This window comes from Schistocerca americana, chromosome 4, assembly GCF_021461395.2.
Source record: "Schistocerca americana isolate TAMUIC-IGC-003095 chromosome 4, iqSchAmer2.1, whole genome shotgun sequence".
Lineage (NCBI taxonomy): Eukaryota > Metazoa > Arthropoda > Insecta > Orthoptera > Acrididae > Schistocerca > Schistocerca americana.
In genome coordinates, this window is record NC_060122.1 from 262,260,612 (window position 1) to 262,285,305 (window position 24,694).

Below are 24,694 nucleotides of genomic sequence, written 5' to 3' on the forward strand. Positions count from 1 at the left end.
AAAACGCATTTTACGATTGCCTTGAACTTTTTCCATAAACACTCAACATTGTCAGTGTCGGAACAGAAATTTTCGTTTTGATCTGTTAGGTAGTCTGAAATCTGCCTTCTATTACTGTTGCTAAACAGATAAACCTTCCTCCCTTTTTTTATATTCCTATTAACTTCCATATTCAGGGATGCTGCAACGGCCTTATGATCACTGATTCCCTGTTCTGTACATACAAGAGTCGAAAAGTTCGGGTCTGTTTGTTATCAGTAGGTCCAAGATGTTATCTCCACGAGTCGGTTCTCTGTTTACTTGCTCGAGGTAATTTTCGGATAGTGCACCCAGTATAATGTCACTCGATGCTCTGTCCCTACCACCCGTCCTAAACATCTGAGTGTCCCAGTCTATATCTGGTAAATTGATATCTCCACCTAAGACTATAACATGCTGAGAAAATTTATGTGAAATGTATTCCAAATTTTCTCTCAGTTGTTCTGCCACTAATGCTGCTGAGTCGGGAGGTCGGTAAAAGGAGCCAATTATTAACCTAGTTCGGTTGTTGAGTGTAACCTCCACCCATAATAATTCACAGGAACTATCCACTTCTACTTCACTACAGGATAAACTACTACTAACAGCGACGAACACTCCACCATCGGTTGCATGCAATCTATCCTTTCTAAACACCGTGTGTACCTTTGTAAAAATTTCGGCAGAATTTATCTCAGGCTTAAGCCAGCTTTCTGTGCCTATAACGATTTCAGCTTCGGTGCTTTCTATCAGCGCTTGAAGTTCCGGTACTTTACCAACGCAGCTTCGACAGTTGACAATTACAATACCGATTGCTGCTTGGTCCCCGCATGTCCTGACTTTGCCCCGCACCCGTTGAGGCTGTTGCCCTTTCTGTACTTGCCCAAGGCCATCTAACCTAAAAAACCGCCCAGCCCACGCCACACAACCCCTGCTACCCGTGTAGCCGCTTGTTGCGTGTAGTGGACTCCTGACCTATCCAGCGGAACCCGAAACCCCACCACCCTATGGCGCAAGTTGAGGAATCTGCAGCCCACACGGTCGCAGAACCGTCTCAGCCTCTGATTCAGACCCTCCACTCGGCTCTGTACCAAAGGTCCGCAGTCAGTCCTGTCGACGATGCTGCAGATGGTAAGCTCTGCTTTCATCCCGCTAGCGAGACTGGCAGTCTTCACCAAATCAGATAGCCGCCGGAAGCCAGAGAGGATTTCCTCCGATCCATAGCGACACACATCATTGGTGCCGACATGAGCGACCACCTGCAGATGGGTGCACCCTGTACCCTTCATTGCATCCGGAAGGACCCTTTCCACATCTGGAATGACTCCCCCCGGTATGCACACGGAGTGCACATTGGTTTTCTTCCCCTCTCTTGTTGCCATTTCCCTAAGGGGCCCCATTACGCGCCTGACGTTGGAGCTCCCAACTACCAGTAAGCCCACCCTCTGCGACTGCCCGGATCTTGCAGACTGAGGGGCAACCTCTGGAACAGGACAAGCAGCCATGTCAGGCTGAAGATCAGTATCAGCCTGAGACAGAGCCTGAAACCGGTTCGTCAGACAAACTGGAGAGGCTTTCCGTTCAGCCCTCCGGAATGTCTTTCGTCCCCTGCCACACCTTGAGACGACCTCCCATTCTACCACAGGTGAGGGATCAGCCTCAATGCGGGCAGTATCCCGGGCAACCACAGTCGTAGTCCGATCAGGGGATGCGTGGGACGAGCTGGCCGTCCCCGACAAACCCCCATCCGGACCCCCACAGTGATGCCCATTGGCAACAGCCTCAAGCTGTGTGACCGAAGCCAACACTGCCTGAAGCTGGGAGCGAAGGGATGCCAACTCAGCCTGCATCCGAACACAGCAGTTGCAGTCCCTATCCATGCCAAAAACTGTTTTGCAAAGAACGTCTGAACTAATCTACAGAGAGCGCAAACAAATTAACAAAATTTAAACTGTTATTAAAATACAAGATTGCCTAGTAAATGCAGTAATGCTGCTACTTGCGCACTGCTGACGACCCTCTTCAACTGTCGGCGGTCTCTGTCAGTCAACAGATGTGGTCGGCCTGTACGCTTTTGTGCTGTACGTGTCCCTTCACGATTCCACTTCAGTATGACACTGGAAGCATTGGACCTAGGGTTGTTTAGGAGTGTGAAAATCTCGCGTACAGGTGTATGACAAGTGATGTCAAATTACCTGACCACGTACGAAGTCCATGAGTTTCGCGGAGCGCCCCATTATGCTCTCTCACAGTGTCTAATGACTACTGAAGTTGCTGATACGGAGTACTTGGCAGTAGGTGGCAGCACAATGCACCTAATATGAAAAACGTATCTTTTTGCGGTGTCCGGATACTTTTGATCAAATATCGTTGTTTCATATGTGTGCTTTGGTAGTATAATTTTTGAATCTCTGCGTTTTAATCTATTTTATTAGACACAGTTCTTGATTTTATGTCAGTGCCTGCAGCAAAGTATCGTTGTGCATGTCGATAGTCGCTTGTCCATTGTTTTTGAAAGCTCTGGTTTGCATCAGTCAGTCAGTCATGCGCAGCCACCAGATAAGACAGAGTATCAACAGGAAAGTAACAGATTTTGTGATATTTTATGAGTCCCTAACCAGGAGAGAATAATGTAGTTTCATCTGTATGTTTTCGTAGTTGAGTTCTTGAATTTTTGCAGGTTAATTTAGTATTTAATACACACAGTTCCCGTGTTTCCGTTTGTGTCGGAAAGTAAACCGATTTTGTGACATATTACAAATTCCTTATCAAGACCCAATTATTTCGTCCCACCTGTGCGCTTTGGTAGCTTAGTTTTTGAATCTCTGCATGTTAATCTAATTATTAGGCAAATTTCTTGCGTTTTCGTTAGTGTCTACAGTAGAGTCCTGCAACACGTATCGATAGTCCTTTGTTTGTTTGAATAGTGTAGTTTTCCACAGTTCCTACAGTGAACAGGGACTGTGATGCATGATGCACGCAAGATGAATTGGTGACACTTCGCTGTCAGCTCCATGCTGTGTTGGCTTCAGTTACACGGCTTGAGACTGCTGTGGATGGGCATCACTGTTCTGGGCCGGCCGAGGAGATCCAGTGGACGTCCAGCACGATCCACGAGTCCACCGATTGGTCTGTATAGGTGTCCAACCATGTTACTGCCCGCACTGAGGTTGCCCACTAGCCCGTTGTCGATTGGATGGTCGCTTCCAGGTGGGGCACGCAGGGACGGACTTCCCAGGGGACCGAAGGTAAGGCCTCAATCGGTAGTCTGACAAGCAGGTTCCAGATGCTGTGTGTCGTTGGCACTTTTCCTCAGCCAGATGAAGTCGCTTGCCTTGTTTCAGAGGAAACCTGTCAGCCTGCAAAATCTGGACAGTCACAGAGAGTGGCGTTCTTGCTTGTTGGGGACTCCAATATTAGGCATGTTATGGCGCCCCTTAGGAATGTGGCAGACAAGGTGGGGGGGGGGGGGGGCTGTGAGGGGCGGGGGGAACCAGTGTGCACTCTGTGTGCATACCGCGTGGAGTCATTCAGATGCGAAACTGGTCCTTCCAGATGCCATGAAGGTCATAGGCTGCTGTCAGCTGCAAGTAGTTTCTCGCGTCATTGCCAACGGTCTGTCTCGCTTTCGACCACAAGAGATTCTCTGTGGTTTCGAGCGGCTATCAGAAGTGATAAAGGTTGCCAGTCTTGTTCGTCAGATGAGAGCAGAGCTCACATTTTGCAGCATAGTCGACAGGACCGATTGCGGAGCTCTGGTACAGAGCCAAGTAGCGGGTCTAGTTCAAAGGCTCAGAAGGTTCTACGGCTATGTAGGCTGCAGATTCCCCGACTTACGCCATGGGGTTTCAGGCTCCGCTAAATAGGTCAGGAGTCCATTACACGCAGGAGGTACTTGCACGGATAGCAGAGGCCGTGTGGTGTGGACTACGCAGTTTTTTAGGTTAGAGGAGCTCGAAGAAATACAAAAAGAGCCTCAGTCTCAAAGGGTGAGGGTCGAACATAGGAAGAACGTAGCTCCAGGAACCATAAGTATAACAGTCGTACACTGTCGAAACTGTGTTGGAAAAGTTTCAGAGCTGCAAGCTCAATTAGACAGTATTGAATCTCAAGTCACTGGAGGTCCTAAAAGCTGGTTAAACCCGGAGATCACCCGAAAATTTTTACGAAAGTCCTACCGGTGTTTAGAAAGGAAAGGCTAAATACGGTTGCGGTGGCGTGTTTCTTGCTGTTAGAAGTAGTTTATCTTGTGGCGATATTGTAGTAGATAATTCCTGTGCGTTAGTATGAATACCAGTCATGCTTGTTAACCAGAATAAAAAGATAACTGGATCCTTTAACCGACCTCCCAACTCCGGTGACACAGTTACTGAGACGTTGAAAGAAAACTTGAGTCTAATTTCAAACACATATCCGACTCATATAATTATAGTTGGTGGTAATTTCAATTTAAAGTCTAAGTTGTTGTTGTGGTCTTCAGTCCACAGACTAGTTTAATGCAGCTCTCCATGCTTCTCTATCCTGTGCAAGCCTTTTCATCTCCGAGTAACTACTCCAACCTACATCGTTCTGAATCTGCTTACTGTAATTGTCTCTTGGCGTCCCTCTACGATTTTTACCCTCCTCGCTTCCTTTCAGTACAAAATTGGTGATCCCTTGATCCCTCAGAATGTGTCCTATAAACCGATCCCTTCTTCTAGTCAAGTTGCGCCACAAATTTCTCTTCTCCCCAATTCTACTAATTACCTCCTCATTAGTTACGTGATATACCCACCCAATCTTCGGCATTCTTCTGTAGCACCAAATTTCAAAGATTTCTATTCTCTTCTTATCCAAACAGTTTATCGTCCATGGTTTACTACCATACATGGCAACGGTATATAGAAATACTTACAGAAAAGACTTCCTGACACTTAAATCTGTACTCGCCGTTAATAGATTTCTCTTGTTCAACCATCGCCAGTCTGTATTTTATACTTAGACCATTATCAGTTGTTTTGCTGCCTAAATAGCAAAACTCATCTACTACTTTAAGTGTCTCATTTCCTAACCTAATTCCCTCTTCATCACGTGATTTAATTCGACTACATTCCGTTATCCTTTCAATACATTGTCCTTTCCGTTCAACTCCTCTTCCAAGTCCTTCGATGTTTTTGACAGAATTGCAATGTCATCGGCAAATCTCTAAGTTTTTATTTTTTCTTCCTGGACTTTAATTGCTCCTCCAAATTTTTCCTTTGTTATCTTTACTGTTTGCTCAATACACGGACCGAATGACATCGCCGGAATAGGCTACAAACCTGCCTCACTCCCTTCTCAACCACTGCTCCCCTTTCCTTTCCCTCGACTCTTATAACTGCCATCTGGTTTCCGGACGAATTGTAAATAAGCTTTCGCTTATTGTATTTTAACTCTGCCACCTTTACAATTTGAGAGTATTCCAGCCAACAATTGTCAAAAGCTTTCTTTAAGTCTACAAAAGCAATAAACGTTCGTTTTCCTTTCCTTAACCTATATTGTATGAGGAGTCGTAGGGTTAGTAATGCCTCGAGTGTTCCTGTATTTCTGCAGAGTCCAAACTGGTCTTCCCCGAGGTCGGCTTCTACTAGTTCTCCCATTCTTCTGTAAGGAAATCGTGTTTGTATTTTGCAGCCGTGGCTTATTAAACTAATAGATCGGTAATTTTCACACCTGTCAGTACCTGAATTCTTTTGATTTGGTATTATCATATTCTTCTTGAAATCTGAAGGTATTTCACATGTCTCATAATCTTGCTCGCCAGGTGCCCATGTTTTGTCATGCCGTGCTCTCCCAAGGCTGTCAGCAGTTCTGTCGGAATGTTGTCTATTCCCGGAGCCTTGTTTCGACTTACATTTTGCAGTGCTCTGTCAAATTCATCATTTAGTATCATATCTCCCTCCTCATCTTCATCCACGTCCTCTTCCGTTTCCATAGTATTGCCCTCATGTACATCTCCCTTGTATAGACCCTCTATATATTCCTTCCGCCTTTCTGCTTTCCCTTCTTTGCTTGGGACTGGTTTTCCATCTAAGCTCTTGATTCGCCAGCCGCTGTGACCGAGCGGTTCTAGGTGCTTCAGTCTGGAACCGCGCTGCTGCTACGGTCGCAGGTTCGAATCCCGCCTCGGGCATGGATGTGCGTGATGTCTTTAGGTTAGTTAGGTTTAAGTAGTTCTAAGTCTAAGGGATTAATAACCTCAGATGTTAAGTCCCATAGTGCTCAGAGACATTTGAACCATTTCCTTCTCTTCCTTTTCCTACTATCGAATTCCCGTCCCACATGACTATTAAAGTTACGTCTCCCTTAAACTATGCTGTTCGCTTTAGCTTAAACGCGTTTCTATTTTTTTATATCAATATTAAACCTACTCGTGCATTACGCCCATTTGATGTTGTTTTTATAACCCTGTATTCACCTGACCAGAGATCCTGTTCCACTTCCCACCGAATTTCACTAATTCCCGCTATGTCCAACTTTAACCTATCCATTTGCCTTTGTAAATTTTCTAGCCTGCCTGCCCGATTAAGGGATCTGACATTCCACTCTCCGATCCGTAGAATGGCAGTTTTGTTTCTCCTGATAAAGCCGTCCTCCTGAGTAGTCCCCGTCCAGAGATCTGGATGGGGGACTATTTTAATTCCAGAATATTTTACCCAAGAGGATCCCATCATGATGTAATCATACATTAGAGCAGCATGCCCTCGGGGAAAATTACGGCTGTAGTTTCCCCTTGCTTTCAGCTGGTCGCAGTGCCAGGACAACGAAGCCGTTATGTTACTAGGTCAGTCCAGTAAATGATCCAGACTGTTGCCCCTGCAACTTCTGAAAAGGCTGTTGCCCCTCTTCAGAAAGTACACGTTTGTCAGGCATCTCAACACATACCCCTCCGTTGTGGTTGCACCTACGGTACGGCTATCGGTATCACTGAGGCATGCAAGCCTCCCCACCAACGGCAAGGTCAATGGTTCTCGAGGGAGGAAGGGGGGATTACCCTCTATATGTTAGCGAAAATACATGTGTTGACGAAAATACGTGTTTAAATGCGGAGGTACGCATAAAACATCATCCGAAATTGAGCTAAATGCATTCTCTTAAAATTATTTAGAAAAATTAGGTCATGAGCCAACTAGAAGAGTAAACGGTTGTAAAAATACACTTGACATCTTAGTACAATCCTCAGCTAATAGAGAGCATCAAAACGGATACAGGGAGTAGTGAACGCAGGTTTGTCGTAGCGAGGCTGAATACTGTAGCTCCCAGTTCCTCCAAAAATAAACAAAAATTGTACCTATTCAAAAAAGCAGATAAAAACTCGCCTTATGCCTTTCATGAGGGACAATCTCCACTCCTTCCAATTTAACAATGAGAGTGTAGATCAGATCTAGCTTGAATTCAAAGAAATAGTATCGAAACCCATTTAGATATTAATATCAAATAATTTAACAAACGACGGAGCTTATTCGATATGGTGCACAAAACAGGTCGCACAACCGTTGCAGTAACAACAAAAAACGAACGCCGAATTTAAAGGAACGCAGAAACCCTAATACTGGCATTCTTTTACAGAAGCTAGAAATTTAGCGCGGACGTAAATAAGAGATGCTTATAATGGTTTCCACAACGAAACTTTGTCTCAAATCCTGGCTGAAAATCCAAAGAAATTCTTATCGTACCCAAAGTATGCTAGCCGCAATACACAATAAGTGCCTTCTCTGCGTGGTAGTAATGGAAATACTATCGAAGCAGTGCTGCTAAGACAGAGTTACGAAACAGAGCCTTTGGAAATTTCTTCACCAAAGAAAACGAAGTGAACATTGCAGAATTCGAATCAAGAACAGCTGCCGACATGAGTAACTTAGGAATACATAACCTAAGAGTACTGTTGCAACTTAAATCGCTTAGTAAAAGCATGTATTCCGGTCCAAACTGTCCCACCACTTAGGTTCCTTTCAGTATATGCTGATGCAGGAGCACCATACTCAACTTCCATATACTACCGCCGGCCTCTGTGCCCGAGCGGTTCTAAGCGCTTCAGTCCGAAACCTGGCTGCTGCTAAGGCCGCAGATTCGAATCCTACCTGGGACATGAGTGTGTGTGATGTCCTTAGGTTAGTTTGCTTAAAGTAGTTCTAAGTCTTCGGGACTGATGACCTCAGATGTTAAGTCCCATAGTGCTCAGAGACATTTTTGCTCATATACTAACGCTCGCTTGGCGAAAATCTGTACATAAAGACTTGATAGTTGTGCAGGTCACATCAATATTCAAAAAATGCAGTAGGAGAAATCCACAAAATTACCGGTCAATATCATTAACGTCGATTTGCAACAGGATTTTGGAGCATATACTCTGTTTCTAACATTGTGAGTTATCGTGAAGATAACGGTCTGCTGACACACACTCAACTGGGATCAGAAAACATCGTTCTTGTGAAACATAACTAGCTCTTTATTCATGAAAGTGTTGAGTGGTGCCGACAATTGATTCGAGTTGATTCCGTATTTCTAGATGTCCGGAGGGCTTCTGACACAGTACTTCACAAGCGGCTTGTAGTCAAACTACATGCTTATAGAAATGAGTTATACGACCGAATTCGATTTTCTGTCAGAGAGGTCACTGTTCGTGGCAATTGATGGAAAGTCATCGAGTAAAACAGAGATGATTTCTGGCGTTCCGCAAGGTAGTGTTATAGCCTTCTGCTCCTCCTTATCTATAGAAACGATTCAGGAAACCATCTGAGCAGCGGTCTTAGGTTGTTTGCAGATGATGCTGTCGTTTATCGCTAGCAAAGTCACGAGAACACCAAAACGATTGCAAAAGTCTTGTAAAAAGTATCTGTATGGTGCGAAGGTTGGCAATTGATCCTAAACAATAAAAGTATGAGCTAAAGGGAATCCACTAAACTTCGATTACACGATAAATAAATCAAACATAACGGTCGTAAATTCTACTAAATACCTAGGAATTACAATTACCAACGTCTGAAATTGCAAAGAAGAAAAATGTTGATGATGATGATGATTAGTGGTTTAGGGCGCACAACAACAAGGTTATCAGCGCCCTTTCCCAAAAGATCAATTCAGAGCCGATCTTTGAGAGAATTGATAATGTTCAAATTGCGCAAAGAAGAAAAAGAAAATGTTGTAGGGAAAACGAACCGAAGACTGGATTTGAAACTTCCTGGCAGATTAAAACTGTGTGCCGGTCCGAGACTCGAACTCGGGACCTTTGCCTTTCGCGGGCAAGTGCTGGTAGAGCACTTGCCCGCGAAAGGCAAAGGTCCCGAGTTCGAGTCTCGGTCCGGCACACAGTTTTAATCTTCCAGGAAGTTTCATATCAGCGCACACTCCACTGCAGAGTGAATATCTCATTCTGGAAACCTCCCCCAGGCTGTGGCTAAGCCATGTCTCCGCAATATCCTTTCTTTCAGGAGTGCTAGTTCTGCAAGGTTCGTAGGAGAGCTTCTGTAAAGTTTGGAAGGTGGGAGACGAGATACTGGCAGAAGAAAAGCTGTGAGTACCGGGCATGAGTCGTGCTTCGGTAGCTCAGATGGTAGAGCACTAGTCCGCGAAAGGCAAAGTTCCCGAGTTCGAGTCTCTGTCGGGCACACAGTTTTAGTCTGCCTGGAAGTTTCATATCAGCGCACACTCCACTGCAGAGTGAAAATCTCATTCTGGAAAGACTGAATTTCATTGGCAGAACACTTAGAAGCCGCAACAGATCCACTTAAGAGACTGCCTACACCACTCTTGCAGGTCATCTTGTGGAGTACTGATGCGCGTTGTGGAATACTTACCAGATAGAATTAACGGAGTACTTCGAGAAAGTTCAAAGATCGGCAGCGCGTTTCGCATTATCGCGAAATATGGTAAAGATCGTAATGGATATGATACAGGATTTGGGATGGGAGTAATTATAACGAAAGCGTTTCTCCTTGCGGCAGGAGCTTTTCACGAAATTATCAATGACCAACTTTCACTTCCAAACAATTTGTTTACGGCGAGCTACAAAGGGAGAAAGGATCATAATAGTATAAGAGAAATCAGAGATCGCATGGAAAGATATAGGTGTTAGTATTTCAAGCGCTCTGTTCGAGAGTGGAATAATAGAGAATTATAGTGAAGGTGGCTCGACGATTTGCCGAGTATTCGTGTAGATGTACATGTAGAGATGGTTTTGTTTACCATTAATTGTTGAAGAACAGTTGTGGATGTCCTACAAATAAAAGTTTATGAAATAATAGAAGTTTAAGTGTATGACAGCTTTATTAAAGAAGATGGAAGTCTTCTAGGTGCCGGCATGGATCTGGCAGCGTCTGACGTGCTGACGCGGTACGCAGCGCCGGTAGCAGCAGGCCAGCGCAGTCTCGTGGCACTCCGCCACTGCGTGGTTTTTGAGTGGCGGCGGGAACACTTGGCTACTCGCGGGCTTACACCCTCGTCCCCGCAGGCTGGGGGCGTGCATTTTTTGCCTGCCCGCATTTCGGTGCCGCCTCCGCCGCGACTCGGCGCCCTGGGGAGCTGGCTTCCTTCCCGAGGGAGACGCGCAAGTGGATGTTTTATGCAGCACTGGCTGCTGAAAACCCGGCGGCCGGCGCTGGTGTCGGGTCCGCCGCCTCCGCCGGCCCCAGGCGCTGAGCTTCTTCCGATCGGCCGCCGCCGCCGCCACTGACGCTGCCCCCGGGCCACTGCCGGGTTTTACGAGCGGCCCCAGGGGCCTCCACGGCCAGCTGCTTTATCTGCGATGAGCCCCGTCACTTCCTCGAAAACATCTGCTTCTATCCAAAGGATGCTGCTTGCCCATTGTTCAGAGTACGAGAAAATCAGAGAAATTAGAGGTTTCTAGCCAGAGGCCATTTGCGAATGGAGCAGTGACAGAGGGATATGATAGTGCTACTGGAAGTACCCCCCGTTACACAGTGCACTGTGGCTTGCGGAGTGGAGATATAGATGTAGGAAGCCAAGGTTCAAATGGCTCTGAGCACAATGGGACTTAACATCTGAGGTCATCAGTCCCCTAGACTGAAGAACTACTAAAACCTAACTAACCTAATGTCATCACAAACATCCATGCCCGAAGCAGGATTCGAACCTGTGACCGTAGCAGAAGCGCGGTTCCGGACTGAAGCGCCTAGGACCGCTCGGCCACAGGGGCTGGCTGAGGCCAAGGTATTGTAAGAGTAGTTCACATGCTACCAGTCTCTTGGACAATTTTGAAACCGTGGCGTCGCACGATGGCCACGTCGCGGTTCTGCTCATAATCCATATGTTCTTAGTGACACACTACGTGCGAGGTAAACAAAGCGTGGTATCACGTACTGATACCGCCCCACGGTCCGTCCCTGGTAGCTGAGGGGTCAGCGTGACAGAATGTCAATCCTAAAGGCCCGGGTTCGATTCCTGGCTGAGTTGGAGATTTTTCTCCGCTCAGGGACTGGGTGTTGTCCTAATCATCATCATTTCATCCACGTCGATGCGCATGTCGCGGAAATGGCGTCTAATCGAAAGACCTTCACCCGGCGAACGGTTTACCCGACGGGAGGCCCCAGTCACACGACATTATTATTACTACACGACATTATCATTACTAACCCATGGCCTCCACACACTAGGCAGCGGAATTGCAAGATTCCGTCTGACGCCGATAGTGGTGGTGCAGGATCTGGCAAACCTAGAAACGGGCGCCCATTGACAGGGGAGTCTTACCACCGTGACCGCATGACCACGACACCAATCTCGTTAACGTCGCTCCATCTGGCACACATTAAAGTCGGACCGTTCACTGTTTCCACTTTGCTTCCTTTATCCACAGGTCAGTACACCTTCTTCCTGCTTTCCTGTCTGATCTGTGTTTATTGGCCAACTTACCGCTAAATCTGAGGGGGTGAGATAGGGAGGTTCCCTTGCGAGTCAAATCTCCACCGGCTCCGGACTGATAGTGCCCTCGTCCGCCGCAATGTAGGACTGCCGGCGGCAGCCACACGTCCGCTCGCGCTTGGAGCCTCTTCGCTTACGTGAAGCTAAGCAGACGCCGCCTAGCCGTAGCTCTGACTCCACAGTTCGTGCTTAGTACTGACATTCTCTTTGTTGCTATTGTACAGCTGGACTCAGTTTCGTGCTGTATTATTTGTAGTGAGTCTTCGGGTGTTTACTACGTTAATTTATTAGCCAATCATTTCTGCCCCTTCAGTTTTCCTAAGACGACAGCTGCCGCATCACTCAGCCCACCTCCCCTTACAGTAATGTATGAAGTCGTACACAGCACTAAGTACAGTATCTCATAAAAATTGCCCGGACAGCGTTTGTGAAGCCCAGTAGACCACGATATCACTACAGGTCAATCTGCCAGTGTAAGAGATGCCTGTAGTGTCACTGGAGAAGCAGGAACAGCGGAATGAGTCGCCCAGGAGAGCTCAGTGATTTGTAACGTGGACCTGTCATTATATGTCACCAGAGTAACAAATCCGCAGCGGTATTACAAATTTTCAACCTTTCTAAGGCTCCGTAAGTCGAGTGTTGGTGCTGTGGTTATGTGATTGCGAAGTGGAGCAAAGGAATAACCGCAGATAAACTAAGACCATACAGGCATCATGCACTGACGGACATACCATCGAGCATTGCTGAGGATGGTTGTAAAATATCGAAGGAAACCAGCGAACTAAATCCCTAGAGAGTCCAAGGTGTTAGTAGCAGTGTTGTCAGCTCTTTCATTATCCATAGGGAGTTAAAAGGAATAGTTTAGAGGGTAGAAGCTGTTGCGGAAACCGAAATTTGAATGCATCCAGCGAGTAATTGAGGACGTAGGTGGCAAGCGCTACTCTGATATGAAGAGGTTGGCACAGGGGAGGAATTCATGGCGGATCGCACCAAACCAGCCAGCCATTCAGAAGAGTGAGATGGGGTCGAGCAGCTCCTCATAATCCAGTATTTCTTTAATCAGTGCTAAGCGACGTTTGAGGAGGTGTAAAGAAGGACACCACTGGTCAGTTTATGATTCGAAATGAGTGAACAGCAGTAATCAATCACGTCATATCCTCCGGAAATCTCATGAAACGGTTTGGGTTTCGGTTCGACGAATGTCTGGAAAACGTTACCTGCTATCATGTATAGTGCCAACATCAAATAACTGAGGGTGCGTTGTTACGGTACGGGGATTAGGAAGCATGTGGTCCCAATATTGGTATTTCTAAAACGCTAAATCTAGAAAATTATCAACGTTCTTACAGCATTGTGTATTGCGTAAAGTAGAGGAACACTTCGGAGACGATGATTCTTTGAATCAGAGTGATAATGCACCTATCACAAAGTATAGGCAATTAATTGTGGACAATCCTGAAATGGACTGACCCGCACATGGTTCTGACCTGAACCAGATTGAACACCTCTAGGATCAGTTACGAGGGCTGCTGAAAAGTAACGCCTCCGAATTTCTTATTCTGTTCTTAATAGCGATTGAGATATTACATGTCATAGGTATTACTCAGTCGACTTTCGTGCTTAACAGACGCATGTAGCAGTCCACTGTCGCTAGAGAGCTCTGAATTGTATGGTTTAACTTGGTGGCGTATAACGTACCAGTGTCAGTCTGTGAGGAACTTCGTGGTGTATTGGAGCTTCTAACAGCAGAAAACCTATTCCCAATTGAAATCAGTAGAAAAATGAACGCTGTGTACGCTGATGATTGTATCGACATCATAACGTGCAAGGTTGAATTGTTCGCGCTCTTAATGACGGGATCGGTGGTGCTAAACATGTGCGACAGATCTCGGACTAGACGACCACGTACGGCAACCATAAGTATCGGGTTGATGGACTCAGTAGATAAAATCAACGGATAACACAATCACACCTGTCAGGTAAGTGTGGCATATCACGAGAACTTGTACAGGCCATCACTGCAGACCTCCGGTACAAAAAACTATATACGGTGGGTGCCAGGAACGCTCACTGCTCACGTGAAACGGAGGAGATAGGGCGTTTCTCGATATTATCTTTTACGTTTTGAGCATGAGGCTGAAGGGTTTCTTAACTACGATGTCACATGTGATGAAGGTGGATTCACCATTTTGACCCACGAACTAAAGAATATCAATGGAGTGGTGCCAAAAAGGCTCAAGGTCGCCAAAACGTACAAGACCATGCCATCAGCAGGAGAAGTGCTCACGGTGTCCTGGGATGTTCAGGGTGTGGTACCTCTGGGATTCTTTCCGAATGGCAACACTATCAACCTCGAAACATACTGCGAGACCATAACATTTAAACCACGATTTCGAGGAACTCGTCCACACATGGAGCATCCTGTCTTTCAGTGTGACAGTGCCACACTACGAGCGCCGCGACACCTGGAACAACCATTGTCCACATCTCTTTCCAGAACTTAAAGAACATCTCCGAGAACTTCACTTTGATATAGGTGATGTGGTGCAAGTAGGAGTGAGGTTATCGCTCCATCAGCAAAGTCAAACATTGTAGTGTGACGATATCAACCAACTCATCTATACTTAGGAGACCTGTGTTCTTAACCAGGATGTCTATGTTGAGAAATAAATGTGCAGACGTGAAGAATGATAATGTAGAATATTAACAAAGTGTGTTTTTATTTAAAATGGTTTAGAGATGTCACATAAAAAGTTCGGAGGTATTACTTTTCATCACGCCCTCGTTGGAGATCGACTTAGTTCCATACACCAACATTCAACACCACCACCATTCGGCTGCCATTTCTCCACGTACATTAAGCTACCTGACTGGGAATGTCCCCAGTAGAAAGGAAGAACACGAGGAGCTTAGAGTGGAGACTGCCAGTACAAAATCCATCCCCCCTGCCCCCCACCCACCAGAAAAAGGAATTTTTTATTTGACTCGGTGTTTGTGGTGATCTCTACAAAAAACAATGACTTTCACACAAGATTGTAATGGTTAGGGTTAGCGAAAGTACTTATAAATAGACCGCTTGCTTCAAAACCAGTAAAATCATTTATTAAACTTTAATTAATGCCGCCATATTACAACAAGTAGCCTCTATCACCGTCAGTCTTTCCGAGCACACCGACTAGCAAGATGGACCAATTACCAGAGCATTGAACTGTCCATACACGCCAATTAAAATATCTGAAAATCTCTCATAAAACATGCACAAAAATGTAACATGCACGTTAAAAAGGTATGTAAACTGTCAATTCCAGGCGTGCTTAACTGAGATTAGCCATAGATACAATTAAACCTCTCAGAATTCGGAATAAATTTTATAGCTCGTTAAAAATTGATAATATTATATAAAAGAATTATTAGCATTATAGAAAGTCAAGCTGAAAAACCGTAGACACAAAAGGAACTTACTGTAATTCAAGTACCACAGAGCACAGACTTATAGTTTTAATGCCGTCATCAGAAACACAGAGGTGCATAACCTACTGTGCCTCTAGATGGATACATACACACAGTCCAGCCCCAGTAATTTGATCGTCACATGTGTTCGACGTCAACGTGCAGTAATCACTCACAAACGACAGGTGATAGCACGAGCGGTGGAGGGTAGATGAAGAGTGTCGGAGGAACGCAGAGAACAGTGCAACAGTCGATATTTTCCAAAAAATGGTTCAAATGGCTCTAAGCACTATGGGACTTAACATCAGAGGTCATCAGTCCCCTAGACTTAGAAACTACTTAAACCTAACCAACCTAAGGACACCACACATATCCATGCCCGAGGTAGGGTTCGAAACTACGACCGCAGCAGGCGCGCAGTTCCGAACTGGGGCGTCTAGAACCACTCGGCTACAGCGGTCGTATTGCAGAAATGGAGCGATGTATCTGACGTCCAAAAGTATATGAAAATCGGCTTTCGGGCCAAGGGTGGAAGCACTTACGAAACGGCTATGTATGTAAACAGTTCGCGTGCCGTCGTGGTTAAAGTATAAAATGTATGGCAAAATGACGCTATCCGAAACCGGCTCTGAGGAAACTGTGGTCCACAAAGGCCAATAGATGACAGGTGTGAACGAATGCTACCGAAGTGTGTACAGGCGACGTACAATTGTTGAGCAACTAGCCACCCAGATGAACCATTGACCAACCAACAGTGTCTGCCCATCTACCGTTCAGGGAACGTTGCTTTTTATGTGCCTCCGCATCTAGCACCTGGTAACCACGCTGACTGCTGTCATCGGCGACGAAGGGTGGAATCTTTAAGCCAGTGTCGCAACTGGATGTCCGCTGACTGGCGACGTGTAGTCTTTTCAGATGGATCATGTTTTCTGCTATATCCGACAGAAAGCAAACACCGTGCAACAATCTTCTGGAGGAGCCAGGCAACACCAGCTAGATGGAAAGGCAGAACAACTGCGAGAAGTCGAAACTGTGACGTCAGTGTGAAGCGGCGAAAATTGACAGCTGTCTTATGTTGTTGTATCTGTAAAGTGTTGAGTATAAGAAAAAAAACCGTAGCGCTACGTGGTCGTTATGAGATTTTTATTTAAGTTCACGGAAATCATATTGTGTGCCTGTGTGAGTTTAACACAATGTAGTATACGTCCGTGCAGTTTAACCTTCATTACGATTATGAAGTGTTACGTGCAGAAGTGTAATGGATATTACACAGCAGTAAACAAGGTTCAGGTGTTCAAGTTCCCTATGAATGACTTAATGAAAAAGAAAATGCGCCATTTAGTTCCAAGGCACGATTTCACTTTCAATCGAACCAATATGTTTTCATCCTTGGAAAAACATCGAAATGAGCGTATGGCATCGTGGGCCGGTAGGCTCCATCCGGGGGAGTTCGGCCCAAGAGCAAGTCTTATTACAGTCTACGCCACATTGGGCTACTTGTCTATCTTTCTCTGTCTCTCGTCAATTGCTCAGTTTGCTTGTTTTGCTGCAGCACCACGGAAACGATTTCTATTAATGACGTTCTGTACCTACCACTAGATATTTCCCCCTACAAGATGTTTTCTATCAAGCTGTTACAGTTCGTCAGACTAGCTATCTAATTAATTTAGTTCCTCTTCTCTGTATCCTGTTAATCAATGGATTCTCTCTTTAAATTTTCTTGTCATTAGATTTTTGTCTCAGTCTACATGCTCTTTTCCGTAATGGATGTGTTAGTTGCATCCAACTTTTTCTTTCCTTGCTTTTCTTCTTTGTTTCTGTACTGAGTTGGTTGCTTGTAACAAGTTTCTCTTATTTCTGAATGCTTGTTTAGCCATTCCAAGCCTTATTTTAATGTCCAAAATATTTTTGTAATCATATTTTGTTGCACTTCTCAAGTAGCAAAATTCATTTACTTGCATTAGCATTATGTTTCTATCTTCACATTGGCATTATTTCTTTGTTCGATTTATCTGTCACTGTTATTTCACTACTGCTGCCGTTTATTTTCAGTTTGGGGCTACCACAAACGACAGACAAAATTTTTAACATACTGGTCACGCCGTACTCAGAATCTGCTGAGACTACTATATCATGAGCAAGAAATATACGATGTGTATTTTTACCAATAGTTTTGATGCCTTTAGTGCTGCTTTTTGTTGTTTTCTACTGTGCTATCAACTGCACTACGAATAAATAAGATGAATAGATAGGGAGGGAGAGGATAGCCTTCTAAGGCACATCATTTCGTAGCCTCTTTCTTAGTGGTATTGAAATTCATTTCTGTACTCAAATATATATACAGATTGAAAATTAGTATACTATCTCTCCGGTCTATGTCAGTTTTATTTGGTACTGCAATCACTGTGTTCCAGTCCACTCCCTCTAAAGAATTTTCTAGTTCAACGAACGCTGGATACGTGAAATATTAGTTACTCCCCTCTTGTACAATGTTCAAGTAACTTACAGGAATACAGCCGAGTGAAGTCGTCAACAAGGTCCGATATTTCGATAGGAGCACACACTGCCATTCTCAGAGCAAAATTGCAGCAAGTAAGCGCTGTGCAAGCGAATTTAATACCTCTGTTTGCAGAGGACGTCCGTGAAGATAACACACACACACACACACACACACACACACAGGGGGTGAGGTAGCATAAACTATGTCCTTCAGTTTTTGGCATGTGAGAAAGCAGGATTCCATGCAGAATTTAAACAAAACCACCATCTCTATTCATAAGATTACTTGCTAAGTTAATGAATGTGATTTTAATTAAATTAGCAAGTAACCTTGTGAATAGAGATGGTGGCTTTTGTTTAAATTCTGCACGCAGTTCTGGACTCTCACTTGTCAAAAACAGAGGGACAGAGTTTGTGCTACCTCCCCCGTTGATTATTAAGTGTTCACTGTGTGTGTGTGTGTGTGTGTGTGTGTGTGTGTTTTGTCTTTACGGAGTTTGAAACAGAGGTTATTAAATTCGCTTGCTCAGTGCTTCTTTGGTGCAATTTTGCTCTGAGAATGGCAGAGTGTGCTGCTGTAGAAATGTCTGCTGCTGTCGATGATGTCACCGGTTGCATTCCCATAAGTTACCTGAACAATGCTGTATACATTTTCCTCTTCACCTCAATTCTTTTTATCAGAACATTCGCAGTGCCTTTAAAGCTTCGCTTGGTCCTTCTGTTTTTCCTAAATCCAAACTGATCTGCTCCTATATGTTGGTTAATTTTAACTTTTTGATTTTTCTTGACAATATTGAGTGCAATTTCTGGAGCATGGTTTGCTAATGCCTAGGTTCTATAGTCTGCACTTTCATTGGCATTTCCATTCTCAGGTATGGTAATTGTTATTGTTTTTCTTTTTCTTTATCCTCTTTCTAACATTGAGTATTAGGCATTTGCCTCTTACGATATTCATCTCTTCCTTGGCCTTCCCAGACTTCTTAGGCTTACCGGACTGTCTGACTTTGTAGGGTAATCTGTCTCTGATCATTATTTCGAGAGGTCCACAACATTTTATTTTGTTTATTTCTATTTTGTTTCTTACTATAAATATGTTTAATGCTTTCCTACTGTCGCTGTTTCTTAATCTTTCCACTCTGCTACAATATTTCACAATCGTCTGAAATCTTATTTCGGCTGTCTTGATCTTATTTTCTTAGATCATTTTCCAATTCATGGTGGTATAGTACAGCAACCAGCAACAAATTTTTAGAAGAGATAAACAATCTCGGTTACAAAAGTGGCTTTATTCTTTTATATCTTTCCAATAATGCGTTTCGCCTTGTTTAAGGCGTCTTCAGATGGTCTACAAAGAACAACACGAATTTTACTTAAAAATGGCATGATCCCAATTTAGTAAAACTACCAAGGAAAATACTAAAACCAATTTACTCATATAACAGGTATTACACACATGCTGTCGACCACGCAAATGTGTTAGCAGACAAACACCGTTGTCAATATTTTAATAAAATTCCGTCGTTCCCCTTTAAAATTAAGAGAAATAGAGCATTATAGCCAAAAATATTCAGAGGCTAGTAACTGGTTATCATGTATATCAGAAACACCAATGCACACAACAGGAAAAGCTTTTAGACCGAACTAATGTAACATAATGTTGAGACCACGATAAGTCACATTTAAAATATACAAAAAAAACCTCTGAAGGTAGTTGCCCTTATCGACTTCAAGGGGCTTCACGCAATGCCCTATTAAAATAAAACCAACCAAAAAAGCCAAAACGACATTCGAGGTGATTAATCTGCTTATGCCTCTAACTACATACTGAAAAATAAGGAGGCGGTAGGCTAACTTGACTAACTTGTAGAGTATATGACGCAGTCGAAGGGCACCATGCAATTATCTAGACCTGATCCCATTTTTGGGTGTCCTAAAATTTTTTGCTGTTGTATGTATTGGTGTTTCTGATAGACAGTATCAATTACTGGCCTCTAAATACTTTTGACTATTATATCCCACTTATTTTTATTTTAATGGGGCATCACGCAGTGTTCTTAAAATATTGGAAATGGCACTTTCGTGCTAAGACATTGCATGAACGGCAGCATATGTATCTAATACCTGTTATGCCAGTAAGCTGGTTTTAGTATTTTCCTTGGTTGTCCAATGTTTTACTTATACGGGGTCGTTGTAGGACAACCTGAAGATGCCTTAAAGAATTACGAAAGGCGTTATTGGCAAAATATAAAATAATAAAGCCTGTTATGCAGTCAATACTGTTTGTCTCTTAAAAATTTATTCTTATTTTCTCGATATTTTTAACTGATACAGAATTCACTCCAATAGAGTAATGGGGGGCGACCACTACTTCGCAATACTTCATTCTTGTTAGTATTTGTGTTTTGTTTCTTAAGTACCGGTTTATTGTTCTGTATGATTTCAAGTGTTGCCACCTTCTTACGTATATTTATATCATACTCGTATGTGATATCGCATTCAAGATAATTAAAACGGCTTATCTGTTCTACTATTGTACTGTTCGTCAGTATTACTGTTCTTAGGGGTCCCGCCCTACAAAATGAATAAAACACTACGAATGGGATGAATAAAAATTGAAACAGTTGCCATGAAAGCTAAAACAATGGCTCTTACGGTAATTGTTTGCCTTTTCATAGGTCCACTGGCAGTGTTCTACTGTCGTAGCAGACACACATAAATTTGTACAGTTGTTCTTCAGGTTATCTTCACCATTCTGTAATCACTCGGGGGGGGGGGGGGGGGGGGAGGGGAATTAAGTCTTCGAGTCGCATTGTTACTTCTGAAGCTGTTTAAAGCATTAATGGATTATGGCCTGGTAAATGTTGCTCGTATGAGTTATTTTACCACTTGTTCCATTTCATTTAAGTGATCTGAATCATCTCTGACATCTTCATCATATAGTGCATCAGTGCTCTCTTTCCACGTACTTTCTCTTCTTGAACTCTTCCGGGTTCAAGCAACATAGTTCTATCTCCCTGCTTTTCTATGCGGCCAATCTGGCAATCTAGTGAACCTGTTTGTGCACATTATGCTTATTCGTGGTCTGGCACCTTAGCAATCAAATATATCCCCCTGCTCTCTAGCAGTTACTTTCTTTGCCAATTCTGTTCAAAAGATCGTCTTACGCGACCAAGATATTCTCCCAGATGTTCTGGGAGATCTAGCACAACCTAACGCTTCCTCTTGTCAAACATTCCTACCCATCACTCCCCTCTACCCACATTCTACGTCTTTGTTCGGAGCTACATTCACCATCCACCTCCCACATCCCTTAGCCAAACATCCAGCCACGTAATACACATACTACACAGCAGCCAAAACCCTACAAATACCATACTCTTATCACTGGCAGTCTACATAAACACTTCACTTCATTCATCTCTGCGTAAATAATTGAAACAATCAACTAATGAGCCGCTTATCTTCTAAATAACACAGTTCGCTCTGTGCATTTTATTTTGTGTAAAAATTTTAGCCTTTTAATTTTTTTATGAACTGGCTGAAGAGCGTCAGATTGTAACCGCATATGGCCCATCAATCTCCCATGTGGGCTAAGTGGGTTGAAGTAACAATACAAAAATACAAAGGCTAATTGGTTCCTGCACCTCACAGCTACCAACCCACACACCCTCTCACCCATCCAATCACCTACAAATAAACACTCTCTCCCTCCCTCCGTCCCTCTCTCTCTCTCTCTCTCTCTCTCTCTCTCTCTCACACACACACACACACACACACACACACACACACACAGTAGGCTCACTTCACACAGCGAGCAAGTTATTGATATTACTGGACAAGCACGCAAAGAAATACAGATAAGATGTACAATGTACTTATCCAAATACATGTATAACGTGCAACGTATATTTTGTCTGTGAGTTATTGACGTACAATCAATGGCAAATATTTCCCATCCTCGGTTGTGATCAACGGTTCCGGAAGTTTTCCGTTGGTTTTGAGGCAAATGCTGCAGCTGTAAATCCCTTCCCAAAATATTCCAGGTTGGAATTCTCACTGTTGGTATTCTTGTTGCTCCACTACCAGACAGCTTGGAACTTGATTGCAAATTCCGAAATTATTCAACGAGTCTTTACTCGAACAGCCAGTTCTGTCTTCAGAGGTACAGAAGTAAAAGCACCAAACTAAAAGAAGTCTTCAAACATTCTGCGTGGTGTCTGTTGTTCTTTATCGTGTCTCCCTACCACTTTCGCGCAACGAAGCTCTGAGCGTGTTTTTTAGGGAATTGACTAGTTTGAACATGGGACCATTTGCTGGTAAGGAGACGTCAGACCACACATGACATGTAGAGTTCAGAAGAGTTCAGTGAGACTAGCGATGATATAACCAGATACTTAATGACTTCAGCGTCAGCTCCACTGCACTCCCTGTGAAAGAATCTTAATACTAGCTAAATTTAGTGTAAGGGGTTCAAGGCTTTCCTATTTTTAGTTAGCTGGTAAAATAATGTCGAAAAAGCAGTTAAGGTTACCATTGGAAATTTTATTCTACTCTCAAAACATTGTTTATAAATTGCACTATTGATAAACGGAAATGTTTTAATACAGGATGGTAAAAACCAACTGCATTCAACAAATATGTGAATGAATATTCCCTGAATGGGTTTCCAAGTTGTACAATGGATCGAAGGATGACCTATGCCATATCACATCTATAATCTATGCTTAAATTAAGTTTCACAAGAGAGGAAACTATAAAAATGGTCTACAGTGACCCTCAATTATCTTTAATTACTTATCTAACTTGTCGCCAATTACAGTGGCTGATGAGGCTTCTCAATAACTATATAACAGAAAAATCATCGCGTTTCAGATTTTTACTTCAAGTGGCAAATGTGAACACCATGACCTTTAATTGACGATCGACACTAGTATTACGCAAAAAGGGGGGGTGTAACAGATGAGACTTCTGCAGTTCTGAGTGAAGCTTTATGCGCTGTTGTGCGGCATCGCGTGCGTTCATTACCTTGTCGGTGTTCGTCAGTGGGCGGCGGGCAGCACAGCTCCGTTCACCTCGCCGTCTCGGAAGCAACTCCCTCCTAACTTCTCCTTACTAAAATTTACCGAAGTTGGTTTAAAAAAACTATCTGGCTGTGTTTTCATCTGACCAATCGGGGTCTCAATGTTAACCTTAAGCACCGCCTACAAAAATTCTGTCTGTCCAATGAGAAACGTTATACTTTTCGTGGTGGGGCAATGTTTTTAAAGTTTGCAATGTAACAGAGACCTGAAAAAGTCTCACGCTAAAACTTGCAGCTGGTGTGGTCCTTTTAGTGTTACCGTATGATCTATACTGTTCATCTGGAGGGCTCTATCTTTTAACATGGGCTGGGGGTGGTCCTGACGTAACAGAGACGCGAAAAAGTCTCACGCTAAAACTTGCAACTGGGGTGGCCCTTTTTGAGTTATTGTAAGATCTATACTGTTCTTCTGGAGGGCTCTAGTTTTTAACATGGGATGGGGGGTGGTCCTAGCGGTTAGCTGGCGACGTGGGTGTCCGTCCCTTATCGTAGGGCCTTCCAGCTTAACACGGTTCTGCTCTCGGCTTCTGTTCTCGTTTTTCCCCTCGGAACTGCGTCTGTCTCGCGGTGGGAAGGTATGACATGCATTTAGGCATTCTTGTGTTAGTCTGTGGTATTCCGTTTGCCCACTCGTTACTCGTATTACTTTGGTTAATTTAATGTCGCGATTTATACGGAGCTATGTGACATACTACTGGATTTGCTTATCATGTCAGGGTTTTCATGGAAGGTGTTGGATTTGCCTGACACCTTACAGTCTATTTATGAAACCCATGTTGACCTATCATATACTGGCTGCTGGACGGCTTAGTAACTGGTACTCATTCGAGTGAACTCTGCTTGGAAACGCACAGTAGCTGAGAGTAGCAAATAAACAATAGCTACAGAAGAAGACGGAAAATGTCAGTTCAGAAATTCTGTAGACTATGGTACCTGCCAGAACAAACATTATGGAAATTCCTACTAATTTAAATACATTACCGGAAACAAAAAAATAGCACACCCTTTTGGAGGTCTCCAATTTATTCAAGAGTTATTGTAGCGACAGTAAATGTGGACAACACGAAATGATTATATTTACTGACGTAGCACATGCGGTTCTGAGGTACAAGGTATCGACTCTTGCTGAAACATCCATAGCAGTACGTGGCGTAACCTCCATGCGCGGCACTGCAGGCGCTTGACTCTGCCATCAAGTCCATCGTGCAGATTGCGAATACGGTCCTGGGATACGTTATGCCACGCCTGCTCTACCTGTTCAAGTAGTTCGATAACACTCGTTGGTTGACGAGTTGCTCTTCCCATCATATCCCAAACGTTCTCGACTGTGGACTAGTCCAGAGTTCATTCTGGCCAGGAAAATTGCTGCACATCTTGCAGAGCGAGTCTAGTCTCACGAACAGTGTGTGGGCAAGCATTATCTTTTTGGAACAACACATCACCTTCCTGTTGGAAGAACGGCAAAAGAAGAGGTCTAAAAACATTCTACACGCACCGAGTGCTGGTGAACGTCCCCCCTCTCCCCCCCCCCCCCCCACCCACCCATCCGGAAACACTTATTGCACCCCAGGCCATAAGACGTCGGGTAGGGCCAGAGTTTCTTGGACGAACGCACTCTACGAGACAACGTTCACCGGGTCTACATCGTACATGCAAACGAACGTCATTTGCGTGCAGGCAGAATCAACTTTCGTTGCTGAAGACCACGACACGCCATTCCAAGTGACCCTCTGACTGCACCAGTGGAGCTGT